The 9,491-nt window shown below is 40.7% G+C and overlaps 1 non-coding gene across 1 annotated transcript; it reads right to left on the bottom strand.

Annotated features, from left to right (window-relative positions):
* Nucleotides 1-5,002: 5,002 nt before the first annotated feature.
* TRNAG-CCC (transfer RNA glycine (anticodon CCC)) lies at nucleotides 5,003-5,075 on the bottom strand. The gene has a single exon. It is a non-coding gene; the product is annotated as a tRNA-Gly (tRNA).
* Between the last annotated feature and the right edge of the window lie 4,416 nt (nucleotides 5,076-9,491).

Here is a 9,491-nt window from a genome sequence, read left to right as displayed (position 1 = left end):
GGAGGCAAGGAATAGCCCTCCTGAGAGACTCCTGGGGAAGCGTGGCTCCACCAGTGTCGGCCCAGGGATACTGATTTCAGACTTCTAGCCTTCAGAACCGTGAGTGAATACATTTCGTTTCTCTCAGCCACCAAGCTTGTGGTAATTTGTTGCAGCAAACCTAAGAAACGAATACACCTTCTTTCCTCCTAGGCTAGCACCTACTCAATCTCAGTAGCTTAGGTGTTACCACCTCCAGAAAGTTCTGCCGTATCCCCCTTGGGTCCAAGTTATGTGAACGCCTTGTATGTTTCCACCTTGTGCTCCCTTTTATTAGAGAACCTATCGCCTTTTCCTGTAAATGTCTCTTTAACTTGTTTATTTCACCCCTGAGTCCTGGCAACCTGAGGGCAAGGACTGTGGCTTTCAACTCTCCCTCTTCTGTGCAGGCTGAAGGGGCCACACACAAGTAGGTTTGTTGTAAATCTTGGTTGAATACACAATTATATGTGACTTCTATCCTTCTATTAGCCGGGTACTATTCCAGCTGGAATGTAGTATTACCATATTATACTTTCTTTTCAACTTCTGATTGAGGAGATTAATCATACACTGTTGTCAGGATTCCCTGGCAAGTTTACCCTGCATCCCACTGAGGGGGTGTAGAGTGCTGCAGCCTGCAGTTTTCAGCCAAGGCAGCTGTGATGTCATGGCTTGCCTGGCAGTCCCCACACAGGTCTCCTCTGTACCTCCACACTCCTCACTGAGGAGGGCTCTTGTCCAGCTTCCCTTCTCGCTGGTGTCACTGGGTCAAGATGTGTTCAATCTAGTCCTAGTCTCTCCTCTCATGCGAGGCACTCAGCCCAGGTTTTTGCTTAATTCCTTCCTGTTCTTTAAAGTCTATGTTTTTCTGCTTGTGGTCCCTGGCGTTGTTATTGCTGATCCAGGATGTGAAATGTTGTGCTGTTACAGATGATTTGTATGGGTGCAACAGCCCTATGATGAGGTCAATGTTTTGTGAAGATGAGCCTCATGGTGTTGTTCAGGTCATGTGATGGAGAATGACTGAGTTTCTGAATTCTAGTCAGAAGGTTGTTGCAGGAATCTGGATATCGAGCCGTGAGGACCTGGACCAGGGTGATGATGGTGCTAAGAATTAAGTGGGAAGGGATTAAATCAAAACACATGCTATTGTTACTTGCGTTTCCAGCCCACGCTCAAAGCACACAACCCAGAATGGGACTTGAACCCACTGTCTTTTAATTAAAATCACACACCTGGTCTCAGGACTTAATGAAGCTCAGGTTCTTGATGTTTTGTGGCAGAAAGACTTCAGTGAGAGACAAAGTGACAGGTAAGACGTGGATTTATTTAGAGAGATACACATTCCATAGACAGAATGCAGTCCGTCTCAAAAGGCGAGAGTGGCCTTGGGGGAAACACACTCCACAGACAGAGTGTGGGCCATCTCAGAAGGCAAGAGGCCCCCAAATATGGCGTGGTTAGTTTTTATGGGCTGTCTAATGAGTGGGAGGATTATTCCAACTATTTCAGAGGAGGGGGCGGGGATTTCCAGGACTTGGGCCACCGCCCACTTTTTGGCCTTTTATGGTTAGCCTCAGAACTGTCATGGTGCCTGTAGGTGTGTCCTTTGGTATATGATGATGTATTGCAATGAACGTATAATGAGGCTCGAGGTCCACTAGAAGTCAAATCTTCCGCCATCTTGGACCTAGTTGGTTCTAACCAGTTTTTGTCATGTCCTATGACTATGTCATTCTTTTAAAGGGTGTGTCCTGCCCCCTTCCCTCCTGTTTCAATGTCAGTCTGAATTTTCTATTTAAGCATAAATAGTCATTGATAGTGAGTCTGCAACTGCTGTGATTTTTAGGGTATCAGACCCTCTCATAGTCTTTCTTACTTTTTCTTCCGGGAGTCGTGTCTTACATCTGCTTGGTGGAACATCTCCTCTGCTCCAGGCTCCTGTCAAACAGCCCACCAGGGCCTCTATCACCTCCTGAAGTTCCAATCCACTCTTACAGCCTGGAGCAAAGGCTTCACTCTTCTGGCCCTGTTTTTTCTTTCATTCCATGATTCCTAATTAGGTTAGGACCTTTACTTAATTCCCTACACAGAGTTGACACCAAATTCTGCATTTAGTAAGATTTTACTGACAGTTCAGGGGTAATAGTGGAAAACACCATGGGAATAAATTTACAAACAGCTATGAGACTTGTATGCTCTTTCACACCTCACAGTCCTAATTTGGCCTCTGGCTGGACCTCCCTCCCCCCATACCCCCCCTTTCCCCCTTTCAGGGCTCTGAGCAGCTGATTTGGAGCCTAAACCCAATTACCATGCAGCTCAGAGAGGAAGAGGAACACCTCAAACCATTTTCTGGTTCTAGATGACTGGCTATGGGAATGTCCTTTCCCTTCAAGGGAAACCACACAAGATCTTGTAGGACAGTGCCCAACAGGCCAATAGCTGTGCATTCTGGCTTTGCTGCCTTTTGAAAACCCACAGCGTGAGAGCTAACCACTGCCCAGCACAGCTCTTTTTCACAACCTCTCCTCCAATGTGAATTGAAGACAAAGTCTGTAAGTTTTTCTGGCCATCTTTTCTGTTTTCTGTTTTTTGGTTTTTTGGCCACAAGGCATTTGGGATCTTAGCTCCCCAACCAGGGATCGAATTCGCACCCCCTGCATTGGAAGGCAAAGTCTTAACCGCTGGACTGTCAGGGAAGTCCCTAGACCATCTTTTCAATGTCGATCTCTATTTACCATAAAAGGCAGTGAAACATCAACAATAACAACGACAACACAGTACAAATAAAAAATCTTCCACAGTGACAAGGAATGATTTGAAATACAGTGCACTGTATCAATGATACAAAACCTGAACTAATATCCTGTCTGGCTCCATGCCTGGCTCTCTTCTCTTCTACCCAAACAAAGGCAGCTCCTAAGCAGAGTCCTATTTGCATCTCAAAACAGCACACTCAACTTGTCTAAAACTTTTCTGAAACCTGAAACAGGTTGATGGTGACTTCAGGGTTTCCTTCAGGATCAATGGATAGATTCTTTACAATGTGTAATTAAAGGACCCCTTCTGATGGCTTTCCCCAATGAAAGTATGTTCCACAGGTGGGTGCATTTCTGCTTCCACCACTCACAAGGCTTAAGAAGACCTTGAGGCTTCTACTTGTTAAAGCTTCAAAAACCCTGGTATCCAGCCCTCAGTAATAAAACTAATCCTTTCCCAGATGGAAGTTCTGGCAGAACAGGTGGTTCCCTGATACAATAGTTACAGTGGAGAAAGATCAAGGTTTTCAAACTGGGTAAGTGTGCTATTGATACACTTGGGGTGCTAAGAACGGAGAGTGCTTTTGGATGATAAGATAAAACTTGGGGTTCAGGTAAAATAACTTTTTTGGGGTCAACTCCAATTCCCAGGTGGGGGATTTGGGTGAACTTCTAGCTTTGTTTCCAAACGTAGCAGCAGCCATGAAGAGTCATGCCGTCTTTTCCTGTCATTAGAATATAACAGAATAGCCTTTTCATTTTAGGCTATGGAGTTAAGAAATTAGTTGTTTTTGCAGTTCATGGTTCCCCTAAACATAGGAGTTATTCTGTAAGACTTTTTTAGGGTAGAATTCTCATCTGAATTGGGATTTTTCAGAATTTAGTTTTCAGAGTAGTCGAGTTTAGATAAGTTAGCAGATGGTTTTAGTGCAATCTTAAAAACTACATATTCTCCTTAATACAAAGTGAAGACACCTGTTAAAAATCATGATCTTTATTGCCCAGTGTTTCTCTAGAATTTGAGAATATGAAGCAAGGTCTCAACAATAACACTCAATTCCATTTTCATCATTATGTGTAATTATATTACTACTTTATCTGCATACATACAGAATCTAATCCATTAATTATGATTATAATTACAAAGTGTTTTATTTTTGAAACTACCCTAGAGGGTCATTTCATGTTCTCAGCTAGTAAACAAATAGACATTTCTCACCCTTATTAAAATGACTTACTTTTTCTTATCAGTTAAAAAAATTGGTAATAATTGTTCTTGATATTTAGTTAATATATTGCATGTTTGGTTTTCTGTTTGTTAATAAAACATTTTTCTTTTTCCTGTTCTTTTTCTTCTTCTAGACCTTTCTCTTATTTAGACGCAAGCACATGCTTAGCTCATTAACAGTACCCTTTAATCTTTCTTCAATTTATTCCTTGATATCTGTCTTAATCTTTAAATAAGCTTCTCTTTCAATTTCAATACACTGGAAATAAGTCTCTTCAGCTTACTAATGACTTATTTATTGATACCTATTTTCTTGTTGGATTAAAAAATAATTATATTGGCATGTGCTTGACAAACTTCTTAGTAAATCACTTGTGTTCTTATCCTTCTGTCTTCAATTTAAGGTAATGAAAATTAATCAATCTGCTGTAGGTACACTAAAACGTAACTTTTCCCTACTGGGTCTCAATAACCTTCATGCATCTGCTACCTAGAATGCAATAATAATTTCTTCTTGTTTCAGAAAAAGTTGGGAAATGACTATATTGATTGTCTTCTAAAGTATCCCCAATTTTTCAACATCTTTATTCAATCTCATTTGAATTTGTGAGAACTTTAGCTTTTCTTTGAAATACTTTTTTAGAAATTAATAAGAGTACAGGGAGAAAATATTTGCAAACCATATATCTGGCAAAGAACTTGTATCTAGAACATATAAAGAACATGCAAAACTCAACGGTAAAGAAACAAACAATCCGGTTGGAAAATGGGCAAAAGACATGGACTGACATTTCACCAAAGAGAAGATAGGGAAGGAAAATAAGCACACATGAAAAGTTGTTCAGCATCATCAACCATTAGGAAAATGCAAATTAAAACCACAGTGAGATCTCACCACACATTTTTTTAAAAAATATTTATTTAGTTACTTGGCTGCACCAGGTCCTAGTTGTGGCATGCGAGATCTTTAGTTGCGGCACATGGGATCTAGTTCCCTGACCGGGGCTCGAACCCGGGCTCCCTGCATTGGGAGAGCAGAGTCTTCACCACTGGACCACCAGGGAAGTCCTCACCACACACATATTAGAACAGCTAAAATTCAGAATAGTGACATCAAATACTGGCAAAGATGTGGAGAAACTGGATCAGTCATACATTACTGGTGAGAATATAAATTGATACAGGCACTCTGGAAAATAGTCTGACTTCTTATAAAACTAAATATGCACTTAGCATAAGCCCCAGGGATTACACTCTTGGCATTTATTCCAGAGAAATAAAAACCTATGTTCACACATAACCTGTACATGTACAGCAGCATTATTTGAAATAACCCCAAACTGGAAACAACCCAGAAGTCCCTCAGTGGGTGAATGGTTAAACATCCATTGGTACAGCCATACAGTGGAATACTACTCAGCAATGCAAAGAAACAAACTATTGATTGATACAACAACTTGGATGGATCTGAAGGGCATCATGCTCAGTGGGGGAAAAACCAATCTCAAAAGGTTGCAGACTGTATTGTGTTTATATAACATTCTTGAAATGATAAAACTATAGAGACAGAGAACAGTGATGGCTGGAGGACAGAAACAGCTTTGAGAGGGAGTGGGTACAAATATAAAAGAGTAGTATGAGGGTGTCCTTCTGTGGTGATGGAACAGGTCTCTATCCTGATGGCGGTGCGGGTACACAAATTTTACATGAGATCAAATTGTATAGAAACACATACACGCACACACACATGCAGAGGAAAGCATGTAAACACTAATGAAAGCTCACTAAGTTCTATTGTCTGGTTAACAGTATTGTCCCAATGTAAATTTCCCGGTTTGATAATTGTCAAACAGTTACATAATATGTCAGCCTTAGAGAAGCTGGGGAAGGGTTTCCAGGAATTCTGTGTCCTATTTCTATATACTATTTTTGTGACTTCTCATGAATATACAATCATTTTAAGGTAAGAAGTTGAAAAAATGAGTACTGGAGAACTTGAAATACTAGCTAGCCATTTCAGTATGCTGCATACAAAATTCTTTAGAATAGCAGTTGCTAAAGGAAATACATGAAATAGAATTATTTTTATTATACCTGCAAAGCACAACACAGGATTACTTATACATTTATTATGGCTTAATATGATGAAATAAAACTGACAATCAAAATACATTAGACTCAGATTATATTTGCTTTTTCACATGCGTCAGAACCATATTTTCAGCGTCTGCCCTCTTGGGAGGAAGGGAAAAGGAGTACGATCAGGGTTTAACGTGGAGGGAAGTTGTTGCTTGATAGATCTGTGAATTAGTAGGAGGTTTATCTAGTTTTCTGGAAAATGGGGAGTCCACTAGTCAGGGTAATTAGTGCTGTCTGCTGCAACAAGCAAACTGATGAAATCTCAGTGGCTTACCACCATGAAGGTGGTATCCTGTAGGATGTTTATAAAGGCCAGGCCTAGAGTAGCTTTCCTCACTTTTACCGACATGCCCTGGGCTAGCACCTCGTCACCTGGCAACCTAACTTCAAGGGAGCCTGCAAAATGTAAAGGAACACATGAATATTTTGTGAGCACTAACGGTCCCTGCCATAAGGAGGATGTTCTTTGATAGATTTGTGATAGGAATAGTGAGTTAATCACTGAAATTGTCTTGATTATACTTGAACTAAAGTATGTTACTCTCAAAAAGACTTAAAATGTAATGCCATGAATTAAGTATATGGTCAATAGTATTGTCTCAAATTTTCTTTCTGCTGTTAATGAAATGCTTTTTCCCTTATAAATTGAGAGTCTCCCTGAGGGAATAATTTGTGCCAGAGGTTCTTTAAAAATATATATATAATCTTAAAGTATAATCCATAGCCTGTTGTCGTTGGCTACTGATCTGAGTAAATTAGAATGGCAGTTTAGTTATAAAGGACTTCAAAGTCACCTAAACCAAACTCCCCAGTTAATATTTAGCAGTTTGCCTAATATTAGGACCAGAACCTAGTTTTGTTGTTTCTAAATCTAGCACTCTTTCCCTTTCCCACATAGTTTTGCAAACCACGTAATGGCAGGTGGATGGCTGCATGAAGATAAGTCTGCACTCTCCTCTGAAAGTCAGGGGACATAAACAGCTAACCTTGGGGAGTCCAGGAGGCTCCAAGGTTTTCCTCCAAGCCACCATCACCCTTGGAGTCTTCTTTGTGCCTCCACTGGTGCTGGAAATTCAGGGGAACTTCTGGGGGACTAGGAATTGTGGGGCATTGTGTGGGAATCAAGGGAACTAAAAGCCCGCTTATATTTTCTTTTATTTTCTTCTATTTTCTTTCTGTTGTCATTCTTTGGATTGCTGCTATCCCCAAAGTGAGGGCTGAATAGACAAAGGAAATTAGCAATGCACCTAAGGATGCACAGGCAGTGAGAGGACATGCAGTGCTGGTGATAATGCTCCACAAACTGGCCCCTCCCTCTCTTTTCCACTATAGTAAAAGCAGTGGTGAGCTGGTAAACATTTAGCAATTGCCTTCCTGAAAAAAAAAAAAAAAATATATATATATATATATACACACATTTATTATGTATTTTACTGATACCCAATTGATTCTGACAGAATGTTTATTGACATTTAACAAACTCCGTATCCATGGTTGCAAATGATGAACAATCATAGTCCCAACATGGTTATTATTTTCATTTAATGACGGAGATGAACCTGAAACAACAAAGGTGTGTGCTGGAACTTCACTCATTTATCAGTGACACAGTGTCTTCTTTGCTAAATCACATAAAGGATTTTGAATACTGGAAGAATATTTCCCCGACTTTTTGTGCTTTTACAATGTAGCAGACACAACCACATACTTGTAAGTTTAAACTATAATATTAACATATTCTCTAGCACTTGAAGTCTAGACAAACAACAAAATAATACATTAAACTCTGATTTCTTTTTAAAAATATTTTCCAATTTCTGTCATGTCAATACTCCTACCATGGCTGATTTCTAGCTACCAATGTGACATCACTAAATGCACAGTTAGGAAGAGAGACATAGCACGCCACTGTATGATATTTACATCATAGAGATATCATAGATGTAAACAACCTCAAGAACCTTATTATGGATGAAATGCAGTAAGCAGTGTGAGTCTTGTAGTTTTGTTTTTAATATAAAATATTTGGTCCGAAGTTTGTGTAATTTTTTTAAAATTTTATTTAATTAATTAATTTATTTTTGGCTGCGTTGGGTCTTTGTTGCTGTGCGCGGGCTTTCTCTAGTTGTGGTGAGCAGGGGGCTACTCTCCGCTGTGGTGCATGGGCTTCTCATTGCAGTGGCTTCTCTTGTTGCGGAGCACGGGCTATAAGCGTGCAGGCTTCAGTAGTTGTGGCACATGGGCTCAGTAGTTGTGGCTCGTGGGCTGTAGAGTGCAGGCTCAGTAGTTGTGGTGCATGGGCTTAGTTGCTCTGCAGCATGTGGGATCTTCCCGGACAAGGGATCGAACCCATGTCCCCTGCATTGGCAGGCGGATTCTTTTTTTTTTTCTTCTTTGTGGTACGCGGGCCTCTCACTGTTGTGGCCTCTCCCGTTGCGGAGTACAGGCTGCGGACGCGCAGGCTGAGCGGCCATGGCTCAGGGGCCCAGCCGCTTCGCGGCATGTGGGATCTACCCAGATTGGGGCATGAACTCGTGTCCCCTGCATCGGCAGGCGGACTCTTAACCACTGCGCCACCAGGGAAGCCCCCAAGTTTGTGTAATTTAATTTTGATAATGTCTGTGTTTAAGCACCAGCTCACTGAATCCCTGGGAATTTAACCCTTGCCTTTCCTGGGCCAGTATGAGCCAGCTCCAGCACACCGCTAGATGGGGCAACACCATCTTTCCCATTGTTCATGCCAGAAAACTTGGAGTCACCCTTTTCTCTCTTTTTTTTTTTAATATCTTTAGTGGAGTATAATTGCTTTACAATGGTGTGTTAGTTTCTGCTTTCACCCTTTTCTCTTGTTTTGTTTGCTCCACATCCAGTCCATCACAAATTCTATTGACTTAGTGCCTTGCTCTTCTACGCTACAGAGATAATGAAAGAAATTAGAGGGAATCTTGTATAATTACAATGACTACATTAATTTACATCCGTATCTGTATCTGTGTTCTCTCCTGTCCTTCCCGTTACAACAGAATCATAGGTGAACAATTCATGCTATCCAAAGCCAACTCTACCGTGGAAGAGGTCGAACTCCTTCTCAGCTACTCAAGGGCATTACTCCAGCTATTCTTCCCATCTCCTAAGTCTACTGACTCATTCCCTTCAACATGCTAACATGCTGTTATTTTTAACCTCTTAAACATTCATTTTATTTATTTCATTTCCTTGCCAGCTTCGACCCATTTCTTTCTTCCACTGGAAGTGATGATTCATGGAAGAATTGTCTATATTCACTGTCTTCAACTCTATTTATTTCTCCCATTATCTTGTGACTCTACTTCCCACTTTAC

The sequence above is a fragment of the Mesoplodon densirostris genome, chromosome 1 (assembly GCF_025265405.1).
Source record: "Mesoplodon densirostris isolate mMesDen1 chromosome 1, mMesDen1 primary haplotype, whole genome shotgun sequence".
Taxonomy (NCBI): domain Eukaryota; kingdom Metazoa; phylum Chordata; class Mammalia; order Artiodactyla; family Ziphiidae; genus Mesoplodon; species Mesoplodon densirostris.
The sequence above is the reverse complement of the archived record's forward strand: the minus strand, read 5'-3'. Positions and strand labels throughout refer to the sequence as shown.